The following is a 13,074-nucleotide window of genomic DNA, read 5'->3' as shown; positions in this document are numbered from 1 at the left end:
TGACTCAGAGATAACTCCCTCTGGACTATCTTCTGTTAATGAGCCTAATCAACACTTTGCCTCATGACTCATTACCCCATTGTGAGATGCTCCACCCAGAGGGAGGAACCAAGCATCCCATCGTGGATATAATCTGAGGCTGAACACCAGAGACACCGGCTTCCCACTGGATTTCCAGAGGACAGGAGCTACACAGCCACCATTGGACTTCCTGAGGAAGAGCAGACTGTTTTACTACAGGATCACTGCTTCAGAAGACTGCAGCCACCATTTCTACCAGACTGCTACCACCACCCTGCCTAACAGGGTGTCAGGTTGTACCTTGACTCTGTCAGTTTGACAGTGTTTTCTTTTACCTTTTTTTTTTTTTTTTCCCTTTTCTTTAATTTCCATTAAATTGTTATTCTGACTTAGTGCCTCTCACTGGTTTGTTTTCAAACTAGCACAAATATATACATGAATGCTCCTGATATTGCATTTTCTGTAGCAACTGGTCATTAAATTATACATAAGGATGTTTGTCTCTTCACATAGCAAATACACATGAAAGTCACAAATGTCATCACCCAGCACTTTGCTTCAATGTGCATATTCTGCACATGCCTGCAGAGTGCCCGCTAATTAGGGTAGAAAAGGCTAAATTGATTATGATCATTAGAAGTGAAAATGGCTTCTTCTGTCAGTTGCAGAAAAGATTAACTTCTTTTTTGGAAAACTTTATTAAAGTTCTGCACAATTTCTTGTGTGATTTACTTAATTACACAACACAATAAGGTAATTACATGTCATAATGATGTGATTATGTGTATTTGCTCAAAATGTACAATTAGATGCAATTGCACTCTAAGAAAATAGAAAAAATTTAAGGGCTAAGGCACTGAAACATTTTCTCTAACTTGCCAAACTGGGAGCACAGAGATGTCAGTGGCTCTGATTCAAGGTGCTCCTCACTGATGTGAATTAACATGAAAATATATCTGGGAAAACAACCAACCGAGAAAACAACAAAAACCCCCTCATTTACAAAGATATTCCAGAGGCCGTTATTTGATTGTTTCATTATCTATGTGTGAAATTTTAGGCACAGTTTGAACAAGTCTCATCTTGCCCATGAAGAAAATATCACATTGTACTCACGGTGTTGGGAACATCACGCAGAGCCAAGTTTGCAGGAGCCAGGTGACATTTTTAAACAACTGTAACATGCCCAAGGCTAGATGAACTGTATTTCCCACAGTTCTGTGCAATCCCAAGGCACAGAAGTGCATTTTCGTTCCTGTGCTGAACCCTAGGATTCTCCCGCAGGTACCTGCCTTCAGCCACTGGACATTTGAGAAAAACATCCAGTATTAAGCAGTTTGTGCTAAAGTTGCTAGAAATGGCTGCTCAGTAGCTGTGCTGATAAATCATACAAGGGGAACTTGTTTTATTTTCTCATGTAATCACAGGTCCCTAGTCCCATTCAGTTTTCTTACTGCATTTTCCTCCCGTTGTGACAGCAGCTCCCAGGACTGAGCTCTGGGATTAATAAAATGGAATTCACATTGCTGTGCATCAACCTGAATCTCTCCTAACCACTCTCGTTTTGCCAATATGCTTTAACCCTATGACAGAAGGACCCACTGTACCTGCTGGATGGCAGCTATTTAATCCTGCTTTTCCTGCAAAGGTATCATTTGTGCAGTGAAAGGTAGGGATGTTCAGTGCTTTTAAAAACAGCATGTGGCCCAGTAATAGCAGAAGTTGAGGAAGAATTTGTTGTGTATTTTTATTTAATACACTTTATCTGTAACTGCTTTATTTGAGAATTCTATGTATAATTAAGCCTGCAGTTTGTTTTTTTTCCCTTTCAAGTTGACAGGCTTTCTAACTGCAAATATTGTTCTATGACTTTATCTAATCTAAACAGCTCTCTTATCCTCAGGAAATTATTCCCTCTTTGTTATCTCTTCTCTGTCATGATCTTTGCTCCTCCCTGTGCTCCACTATTACTTTAGGAGGTAGTTCCATCAATACGTTGCTCTCTCCATGTTCTCCCTAGGGACATGCCTCTTTTCTCCTGAGCAAGAACTGATTTTTTTGCGGGGTTGTTTCTGTTTGCAGACAAAGGCCTGGAGCAGGCAGGATACCATTCCCTGGAACATAAAATTCTTTCTAATTAATCCTAACCTGTGGAGGGCTGTGAGCCCTTGGCACAAGAGCCCTCTGCGCTTCCTTAGAGGAGAGAGGCCTAAGTGTAAAAAGACTCTCCCAGAGATAAGCAACCTTCCTCGGGCCATGGTGACAAAGTGAACCACCCCCAGCATGCCTTGTTTCTATGTGGTGATAGCCTGTACCCAGTTGGCTAGCTGGTTTCTACTCCACCCCCTGCCTTTCCCATAAAAAGCCCCTGTTTCTGCCTCAGTTAGGGAGTCTTTGTCTCTGGCTTTTCCTCCACAGGGGCTGCTGGACAATAAAAGCTACCTCTGTGGAATTACCAAACGAGGCTCCTGTCTCTCTGTTCCCGAGTTCGCCTTGGGTGATTTCACAAAGCTGAATCACAAGAGCTGGAATCACTTGTAGCAGAGAAGTTGCTACACTTGCTGAAATCCCGTGCTGCCCAGGGAGGCCTGCCATCGCCCCTGGAGGAGTTGTTCTTTGCAGGATGCTCTCTCTAGGAAGGTCGTGGCATACCGGTGCTGACCAGCATCGGACCAACAAACGCACCATGTCAAAACCACTTGCTGTTTTTAGCTACAATTCTGCACATAATCAAATCAAACAAACAAACTGCGCATAATCCCAGTGTTATCAGTACAATTATCTATTATTATGAGATAAACAGTATAAAAATTATTCTGTAAAAGAAAAAACTGTGTTCATTTAATTATTTTCTAGATTTGTTTTGACTGTGTTTGTCCAGTGCTAGTGGCTTTGCAGTTAAATAATGTATTGCACAATTACATCATCATTTTCTGCTCTCTAAAGAACTGAAACTGCTTTTTAAATCAACAGGAGCCTAGACTGAAGGAAGAATAAAGGATTGAACCCCACAACTGGAAAATTTTCTGGTATCCTGCCTTCATAAGTAGGAAGCTCAGCTACATATTCTTCTTTTGGTTCCCATGGTGAACACATCAAAGATTGTATCAAGAAGATCATCAAATGTTTTGAGCTGATGGATGTTCAAAACTTCAACTTTCAAAGCCTACCAAACTTGCTAGATATATTAGAGCAGAAAACCTGCACACAAATTAACAGGCATTGAAGAGATTTTTCAAGCCAATTTTTATTGGCTTGCAGCAAGAAGACTTTTAGAAATACACTAGAATGTGCCAGATGTGTTCTGGTAACAAATATGTTATATTTTATTAATGTTGTGGAGTCCCAAAAAAATGGATATCAACTGTTGTCAGCTGAAGTAAGGAGGAGCTTGAGAACATGACTGACACTTAATAAAATACTAAATGAATGAGGTGGGCAGTTACGTCCCTAAAATGCCAAACCCAAAAATTCTGAAGATGATGTCCCAGTATTGCATTTAAGTGGAGGTGCTGGGAAATATTTGAATATAGCTTTTAAGACAAATTGAGTTTGTACAAACTGAACATGTGGCGCTGTTAATGACTCAGACTTGTATGTGTGCTCAGTGTATTGATAAAGGAATTATCTCTGTCATAACAGAGGAAAATGCATCATTTAACCCAAAAGAAACTAGATGCATGTTTATAGAAAGTTCTAGCTACTGAAACAATTTAGTGTTCTTTGATGAACAATTTTATGCATTTGCTGAAGCTCAGTGTAATTTTTAATATACTTCTGGAACTTCCCAAAATAAAGGCATTTGCATGGAAATGCACTGCAAAGTCATGGGTTTGGGATGAGCATGGCCATGGTGTGGGAGGTGGCTTTGGGACTGGCTTTGGGCCAGTTGTCGCAGTCCCTGGGGTGCCAGTGTTTTAGTGGGACAGAGATGCCCCTGGGGAGGAGCAGATCCTCACAGGAGCTGAGTAGGACAGGCAGAAAGCCGTACAGGGAAAACATATTTTACCTGGAGAGGGAATAGAGCACATCTGGCACTCCTGAGACTGGGGGACTCCTTTCACCATTTTGCCTTTTGGTTTATAAGTATTTTACTCCTTGCCATGTGGTCTCTGAGGGACTGTTTTTCCCTATTTTCCAACTCCTTTAGTTTCTTCACACAGACCGACCAACAGTGTTCTTATTGTTTGAAGCACAGACAAAATTAGCTCTTAAGAACATTGTCAGGATGGTCCTGCATTGCTCTTCCAGAATAAGTCACAGGCTAGCAATATTTCCAGCAATAGAGGGAAAGTGGAGCTATTCATAGCCAAGCACATCTCCATTTCAGAAGGACTGGAAGATGAAACAATTCCTGGTTTCCTTTCCTTTTCAGTGTTCTTCAAAGAGCTTGGGAGAATGTGATTTCCTGAACCTTTAAATTTGCGACAAAGAAATCTTGTCTACAGCATGTTTAAAGTTATCTTTTCATCTCTCACAATTATTATTGTTATTTTTTAAGATCTACTCTTTTCAGCAGATCTGAGAAACTAACTCAGCTGTGTGAGGTGTATGCCTGTCTCAGCAAACATGTCACACTCTCTGCCAGTTCTGTGTTCTGTGGCAAAGGAGGAGGACCTTTTTTGTAAACATGGCCTGTGGTTTGTGAAGTTTGGGATTTTGGATGCCCTACTTGAGCTATCTCAGATTTTATTTTTACAGATATTACAGTGCCCCCTGAACCCAAGAACCTGGAAGGCATATTAGATACTGAGCATCTGTCAGGAAACAAGATAAATAATCATTGAGAATTTTGACCTTCCAGCTCCCTAATAAGTAGTGAAAAGGAAAATAAAACTTAGAAATATTCTTCTTAACAATGTTAGATTTAGTGATTCCAGATATCCTACAATGATTTATATGAGATAGATACTCATTTATCACTTTTTTGCATTCCAGAAACAACAGCAGTGGAAATTACAGTGAAATTTATTCTACTGCTGTCTTGCAATAATATTGAGAATTGTGTTTATTTCATCTTGTAAATGGCTCCATTCTGCACTTGTTTAGATTACACAGGTATAATATGCAAGGAAAAAAGGACAGGATTGTTGCAGTATTTTACAACACTAGAGGCTTTTTTTTTTCCTGAGAGACTGTAATGTACTTTTAAATAATCTATGTACAGCTACTGTGAGTCAATCAAAAAATGTTGCGCTGTCCTTCCAAGTCCTTAGACAACAAGATTCAGGCATGTTAAAATCTAAATCAAAGGTTAATCCATACTTGGTTATTTGACAGAGCTAAACATAGTAATTAATTTTCTTTATGGGTTAAACATGCTGAGCATAGTAACCAATATGTTACTGAAATTTGGGGGTTATTCTCCATTAGCTCTGACAACAGAAGGACCAGTACAAGAAGTACTGGATGTTTTCTGCAGATTCTGTCTTGTGCCATAAACGTTTAATGTGGCTCATTAGCACAAAGCTTGGCATTAATAATGGTGAGGTGAACAGTACATTTACAGGGGAATATTAGCAACTTTGTGTCAGTTTGCACTTCCATTTTCCAGCAGCAAACCCATGTTTGTGTTTGATGCTTGTCTATGGGTGGCAGCAGCTCCAACTCTTTATAGGCTGCAATTAAGGCCAGAAAGTTGTGCAGGGGAAGTTTAGCAGTTTCTGCAGGCTCTCATGTCACTGCACACCCCGTGGAGAGGCATACAGCAAAGAGGTGGGGAAGATACGTGGCAACGGCATATCTTTCAAATAACTGGAAGGCTTTTCCATCCTGAACCCAGAGGTAAAACTTACCTTTCATGATTTTTGATTAACAGCAGTTGATAGGAACATTTAAGTGTCTATTTATAACTTACATTCCTGGTTGTGTTTGAAGCTAAATGGGAAAACTTGTAGTTTAATAATGTCAAGTGGGTGCCATTCAAATCTTAATTTTGATATACCTGCATGAAACAAATGGTCTCTATTGGCTTAAATTTGGACTAAGGACTAAGTAACCGAAGCACAAAGATTAATGATCACCCACTGCCCTAAGCTGTACCGTGGAAAGCCTGCTACAATGCGGCTCCAAGAGGCAGCTGCTGCTGGGAGGTGAGCGAGGATGTGTAACCATAAAGCATAATAGGAATGAGGCAGAGTTCCTTTTTTTTTTTAGAAGTTTTTCTGAAACATATCCATGTATCATGTTGAAAGATGAAAGAAACTTTTTGGGATTCTAGCTGCTGTCATCTTCATTGTCTAAAGAATTGAATTTAAACATCTGGACTCCGCTGTGCTTTGCACTGAACAAATGGAAGCATTTTCAGGCTTAGCAGTTTTGTGCTCAGATGTCAGTGACCCACTTATGGTTCCTTCAGTCCTTTGAGTTTGCTCCTGCAAACCTCCTGCTCCGCTCCCAGGGTGGTGGTTTCTTTCTTACTGATGAGCTTTGGGCTGCTCCTGTGAGGGAATATTCCTACTTCCCAGCTTTAGGCAGCCAACCTGGCCAGCTGCCATGGGGGGTTGCCTGTGTACACAATGCAGAGAGACACTGTGACCATTTGGATGATTTAATCTGTTCCTAAACTGCCTAAAATCTGTTAACTTGCTCCCTCCCCAGCCTCTCAGCTTCTTCCTAAGCAGTGTTGGGGTGCTTCATGCATTCCTGTGTGAGTAGAACTCGTCATTCCAACTCAAGTTCTGCCCTGCTTGCAGTTAAGAAAAGGATGTCATGGTCATGTGAAAATCTATCTAGATGATAGAAAACCCCTCACCTTCCTACTGGTCTCCCCAAAACTGAGCCTCCCCACTTTGATCTCTCAGACTTTCCAAACTGATTTGTTTCTGTTTATTTCAGTTGAACATCCTCTGTCAACTATTTTCTCATCTGCCTGTTCAAGGTTGATGTAACCATCTTCCCTCCTTTATGGATCTGTAAAATGCTGAGGAGAAGCTCAGTGTTAGGTTGTAAATAGTCAAAGGCCACCTGGGAATGTGGGAGATTGCTGCCTTCATGGCTGGCTGGGGGCACTCTGCTGCAAAATAATATCTCTGTTACTTATGTTCTCCAAGAAGGTGACATGAAAGATAGCTTGGTCCATATCATGAACAACATGAGAGAAGGAGGCATCCTGTATAAATTTATTTTAAAATTTTCAGTTGCCTAAACTTGATAGGAAAGCAGATGGATAATGATAGCCCTGGGGACTTATTTCCTGATTTTTCAATGAGATATTTTTTGACTGAAAGAGTTTAATATAGCATAGAAAACGTCATTTAATTACAACTTGTTGTTAGTACCCAATGAGATGGACTCAAGCTCTTAAATTAGCCAGCTGAAGTAGGTGCCTAACGTTGATGGTGTGAACATCCAATGTAAAAGTTTGTGACAGGCAGGAGTTGTATTTCAGGTATGGAAAGGGCAGGGCAATGGCAAAGTTGCTGAGGGAAGAGCATCTGCTCTGATGCTCCCCCACAGTCTGAGGGTAGAGAGGTCTGCCAGGCAGAGCTCCCTGAGCCCCTTGGCCTCCTGTCCCTGTCACTGGTGAGGGGGAGAAAAACCCTGGCTGCCTTCAGACCACCCCTTCCTCTGGGGCCTGTCAGCAGCATGAGAAGGGCTCTGCACCAGGCAGGTGGCAGTGGGAAGGACATGCCAGCCCCTCTGGCACGGTGGAGAGTTTCTGGCAGCCAGCAGGGCCTTGTAAGAGCCCCACACACCCCTCCAGATAGACCAAGCAGTAGCCCTAGAGCTGTGTAGGGGGGCCATAACAGATTGTCCCAGTCCTCTGCTGCCTGCCACGGATGCAGAGGATGGCAAGGATGGGTTGGTTTGAACCTCACACTTCCAAATCCCTCATAATCCATCTGGATGGCAGTGGTGGGAATGTCCAGTCCTCCAAATTGCCTAATTACAAGACAGGATAGATATTAGACCACAAAAATTCCCTGCATTGCCAGTGTGGCAATGAAGGTGGTCTCAAATGCTTAAAAGATTTTATAAGGAGTGACAGGTAAAGCTGACCAAGCTGCCTGTAGTGAAGGTGTGTAAGAGCTGTGAAGATCTGGGTGAGCACAGTTGTCCTCCCTGACAGGACATTTGCACATCTGGCCTTTGTTCAGACCCATCCAGGAATTGGTTATGGGAGGTTCTCAGGCTGAGAGCTGAGATAAGATAACCAGGGACTGTGGAAGGAGCTGCTGTTTGGGACAGGCTGCCTCGGGAGCTGAAACTGTGTGGAGGGGTCTGAACAAAACCACAAATGAGACCTAAAAGGACTGAACTCCCTAAAAAAATTTGCACCATGATAATTAACTGTACTTTACGGAGCATTAAAACTTGAAATGGTTGATGTTGCCAGCTAGAAAGCCACAGTCTAGGGGAAGGTGTCTTTGCCCATGGAAAGGGCATTGGTACTAGATAATCTTCAAAGTCCCTTCCAACCCAAACCATTCTATGATTCTATGATACGGTGATGTAATCCCATGATATTTTAATAGAGTTTATGTGAAAATAGTGAGTTTTCTTTCCACATACAATAGGTTAAATCTGAGCAGGTAGATGTCCCTCAGTGTGTTGGACTGAGCTCTGAAATAGCATTTTTCTCTGGAGCAGAATGGTTGTCAGCTGTGTTTCCCAGCTGGGAATGGAACACAGCCTGGCAGTGCATAAACAAGGATCTTCCTGACTATGCATGAAAACCATCAATTCCCTAGAATGGCAGCTTGTTTGCCACGTAACACACACTTGCTGATGCTCCTAGAAAATATTTCCCCAGGGCTTGTTAATGGGACATTTACACGTGGTGACGCAGTCCAATTTCTATTCATTTGCTTACCTGCTTGTGGAAACACTAACTAGAAATGTCAGGGTTTTTCCTCCAGGGTTGTCACTCTTGCAGTCCTTCTCCAGGGATTGCCTTTCTGATTCAGTGGTTAGGTCAATTAATGTTCATATCGCCACTAATTGCATTGCTCCAGGAGTTACAAGAAAAATCAAACAGGACACAACAACAATTATCCAAGGAGCTCTGTGTGACTAGGAAAATTTGGAGTATCACAACTGATTCAGTTTCCTACTAGTCTTTCTGTTTGTGAATCCCTGGGACTGAACAATTTTGCTCTGAAGGAGGGTCATTTCAGTGACTGCATCTTGCATGGAGTGGCACGACATTTTCATAAACATCTGACTGGAGAAATCACATTCATTAGTGGGGCAGTCAGCCATGAGTAACAATAAGGAAGAATTTACATGCCAGAATGGGCAAAATGGGAAGCATAGAAAGAGTGGCACCAACTAATTTTGCTGCCATCCTGGTTCTTAGCTATATTAAGACTGCAATCATTAAAAAACTGGGCTGCCTCTAATTAGCTCAGAGTGACCTGGGCCTCATTAGTGCCCATGTCCAATAGATAATTGAGCTATTTTCTTGCATCCAGTCACACAATGTGGAAAAACCAAAGGAGTGTTATGAAGGCCGGATGAGTGCTCAGCATGTGAGATTTTTATTTTTATAGAGAGGAATAATAGCTTCAGTTTTATTTTCCAGTTCAGTGCTCAGGGGGAATGTATAGAAATACAAAATGAACATCAACAAAATAGTTCAGGGAGCAGAAAGCTCTGGCTGTGAGAAATAACCTTTCTTTCTTTGTTTCTTTCTTTGTTTCTTTCTTTCTTTCTTTCTGTCTGTCTGTCTGTCTGTCTTTCTATGCTGAAATACCAGGACAGTCTAGTGAAAACTGGCTTTTTGATAATATTGAGTTACAAGATGACAGCACCTGGTGTTGAGCAGCAGCCAGGGGCCTAGGACAGCTCCTCTCCAGTGTGAGTGATTTGCCTGAAGTATCACTTTAGTCTGAGATAAAGAGGCAGATTTCCCTAGGATAAAGTATGAAAGAATGGAATAGAATATTTTTCTTAAAAAAAAAGGAGAGGTGATATTGGGGGGGCTGAAATAAAGAATATGCTGTAGAAAAGAAGACCAAAAATCAAGGTTTTTCTTCTCCTTAAGGTCAGGTAATCTTGATTTGAAGTGTTGTGAGGCAAGGAGCTGTCATCTACAAGGCAAAGGTTTATGATGATATGACTGAAGGGAAACCTATCTGGGGACAAAGAGAGATGCACAAGAAAATAAACATTTCCAGGCTTTCTTATTAAGAAAAACTTCAATTTTAATATACAGAGAATGATGTAAAGACTTACAGAATCTTATACTACTCATAATCTCACCTTTAAATTGCCCACTGGAAGTTTTTTAGTAAATTTATAAAACTGTTTCTCTTGCTTGTACACCCCCAACCCCCAAGGTCCCCTCTTTCCTATGTATGTAAGTACCCCAGCCCCATTTCCCAGCTACTTTTCCAGAGAATGAAATGTACCAGCAATGGAAGGTTATTTATCATCACTGTTGTAATTGGACCCAATTGGGAAAATGAGATAAGTTCAGTGAGTAACAGACCTGCAAATGGAAGCTGCAGCCACTGTTTTGCTGGGCTTGTCTAATAACCTGCAGCCATTCACCATGAGTTCCAAAGGCCAAGCTCATTAGCACAAAGGCAGGTGTTTGTGCATTTCCATTTGTTAAATTAAAATGATCCCAGTCATTTTGCTAATAATGCAATGTGCAAATGTAGGCCATCTCAGACGAGCAGTTTGAAGAGAGAACATTTTTTAAAAGTGAGAAATGAACTTCACCAATCTAATTGTTCGTTAGTAAGATAAAGATATTTCTATAGTAAATTATCTGCATAGTTATCAGCTCAGTAAGGTGTGAAATACTAGTCTACTTTAACATCTCTTATTCCCATTACAGGACTTCAGTGGAAATGTTCTTGTGGGTTCTGGTTTGCACTTTCAAGCCATGGGTGAGGGAATGCTGAAGTGTGCAGTGAGCAGGAGGTCCAATCCAGTGTTGAAGGGATGGCTGGAACCTGGTTTGGATGTCAGTGCAAGCAGTGTCATCCTGATAAGTCCAATAGGGCAGCTGGCCACAACACTTCTTGAAAGGTGAGTCAGGGAAGGAGAAGGTTCTGGAAGGTATGGGTGTCTGGAATGTGTTACCATCCCCCTCCCTCCTTCCTGCTGCTGGGGATGCTCCAGATTGCAAGGATCTTGCTGTCCTGGGTGCTCTGTGCAGAGGTCAGGACGCACTGTATGATTAATTATCTGCGCATGGAGGCTAAACAGGATCACAGAATCACAGAACTGGAATAGGCTGGAAAAGGCATCTGAGGTAATTGAGTCCAACCACTAACCCAGCACCACTGAGCTCACCACTAAACTATCCCCAAGTGCCACATCCATATGCTTTTAGAACACTTCCAGGAATAGTGATTTCACCACTTCCCTGCTACACCCTGAGTAGGTTTAGCTTTCTTAGTTACTTTTTTCCCTTTGACTTGTATTGTTTCCCTGAAAGTGGAAAATATATTAATTTTCTATTTTTGAAAATTCTACGTGAAATTGTGCAAATAGCTCCTCAGACTTGACAAGAGACCTACAGGGTAATGCAGTGAAGCTTCGTCTTAACAAAATTACCACAAATTGTGCTAAGAGCATCATAACTTCAACTAATGAAAAATAAGTGAAGGTTTTCTGAAAAGTAGTGCATGCATTTAATGCTTATCTGGAAAACTAAGTGTACTGAATGTATAATAAATAAAAACAAAGAACTTCTGGCATTGTCTCACCTTTTTTCCTTGACATGACTTTATTATCTATTACAACTAGGAGAAATCTTTGTATTCCAAAGAGAAGGCTGTTTTTAAAAATACATGTGATTAAAATAAATTTTAGTATGATGCAAACACTCATTATCCTTTATCTTAACTTTTTAAGGCTTTGGTATAAGTTTCTGTTTAATAGAACTCTGAAGCTCAGGTAGTAATTTCATGTTAGGTTCAGTGTTAGGCCCTTTACTGGTAAAAAGGGAAAATGAATCTGCTATGGCAATGTAAATCAAGAGATCTAGAGACATAGAACTGAATTCATTGATATTTCTCAAGATTTAAATTAACATAAATAGGACCAGAATTTTCCTCCCCATTTTCATATATAGGTGCAATAGAGGTCCAGGCAGAAGTTCTTATGTGTCCGTTATGTCTTGAAAGGTCATGATTCGTGTGCAGTCATAACGAGTGGATAGCCCATAATTTAATTATTTAATATGTAAAATTTTAAAAAAAGAAAGAAAAAAGGTAATGCTTTGTTACACTGACTTTTTGGTAACTCTCATGTACTCATGCATTCATTAACAGAGGCAACAGGTTTGTGTAGGGGCCCAACTGTTTTGTTTCAATCAACTCTGAAAAGAGGAGAACCCAAATAATAAAAATTAGGTAAAAGAGGGATCTGAAGCCACACCTTGGGGCTTAAAGAAGCCTATTCTTACTTTTAATTGTTTCTGAGTTAAAAATTAATTAATGCTCTTTAAATTTAAGAACTATTCAGTTCATTACACACATGACTTGACTGTGTAAACTTAATTTGAGTTAGAAGTGGTACTTAAAGCATAATAGGAACTCATTAGTACTATTAAAGGAAAATAGATAGAAAAAAGTTTGGATTTAGTAATCATGACTCTTAAGAAAAGAGTTGTTCCACAAAATATCCTGGCAGTCAGTTGAAGGAGGAGTCAGGAATGCACAGGCCTGAAGTCAGTTGAAATTCAGTGCCTCTGTTCCACCTTTGCATGGAAGGAAGCTCTGCCTCCCAGAAGGGGTTTTCATGCACAGGGTAAAGGTCAGTTCTCCCCGAGTAAAGGAGGATTTGTCTCCACGTGGCGAGGGCCATGCTTGTTCCACAAAATATCCTGGCAGTCAGTTGAAGGAGGAGTCAGGAATGCACAGGCCTGAAGTCAGTTGAAATTCAGTGCCTCTGTTCCACCTTTGCATGGAAGGAAGCTCTGCCTCCCAGAAGGGGTTTTCATGCACAGGGTAAAGGTCAGTTCTCCCCGAGTAAAGGAGGATTTGTCTCCACGTAGCAAGGGCCATGTTGGGGATGTAGTGCAGGTGAAATAAGTCTTTTCGTTGGTCTGGGCTATCTGCTGGGCACACACAGGCATTTAGAATGTCAAAA

General features: G+C 41.1%; 1 long non-coding RNA gene across 2 annotated transcripts in view; it reads left to right on the top strand.

Annotated features, from left to right (window-relative positions):
* LOC108448848 overlaps positions 1–13,074 on the top strand; it is a 74,791-nt gene that overhangs the window by 59,515 nt on the left and 2,202 nt on the right. Inside the window, exon 5 of one of the 2 annotated variants that reach the window (XR_001864886.1) lies at positions 2,995–11,004. This is a non-coding gene — a long non-coding RNA (uncharacterized LOC108448848). Of the gene's footprint in view, positions 1–2,994; positions 11,807–13,074 lie in introns of those variants that run through there. The other variant, XR_001864885.1, reaches the window with a different exon arrangement.

This window comes from Corvus brachyrhynchos, unplaced genomic scaffold, assembly GCF_000691975.1.
Source record: "Corvus brachyrhynchos isolate BGI_N302 unplaced genomic scaffold, ASM69197v1 scaffold398, whole genome shotgun sequence".
NCBI lineage: Eukaryota > Metazoa > Chordata > Aves > Passeriformes > Corvidae > Corvus > Corvus brachyrhynchos.
The sequence above is the reverse complement of the archived record's forward strand: the minus strand, read 5'-3'. Positions and strand labels throughout refer to the sequence as shown.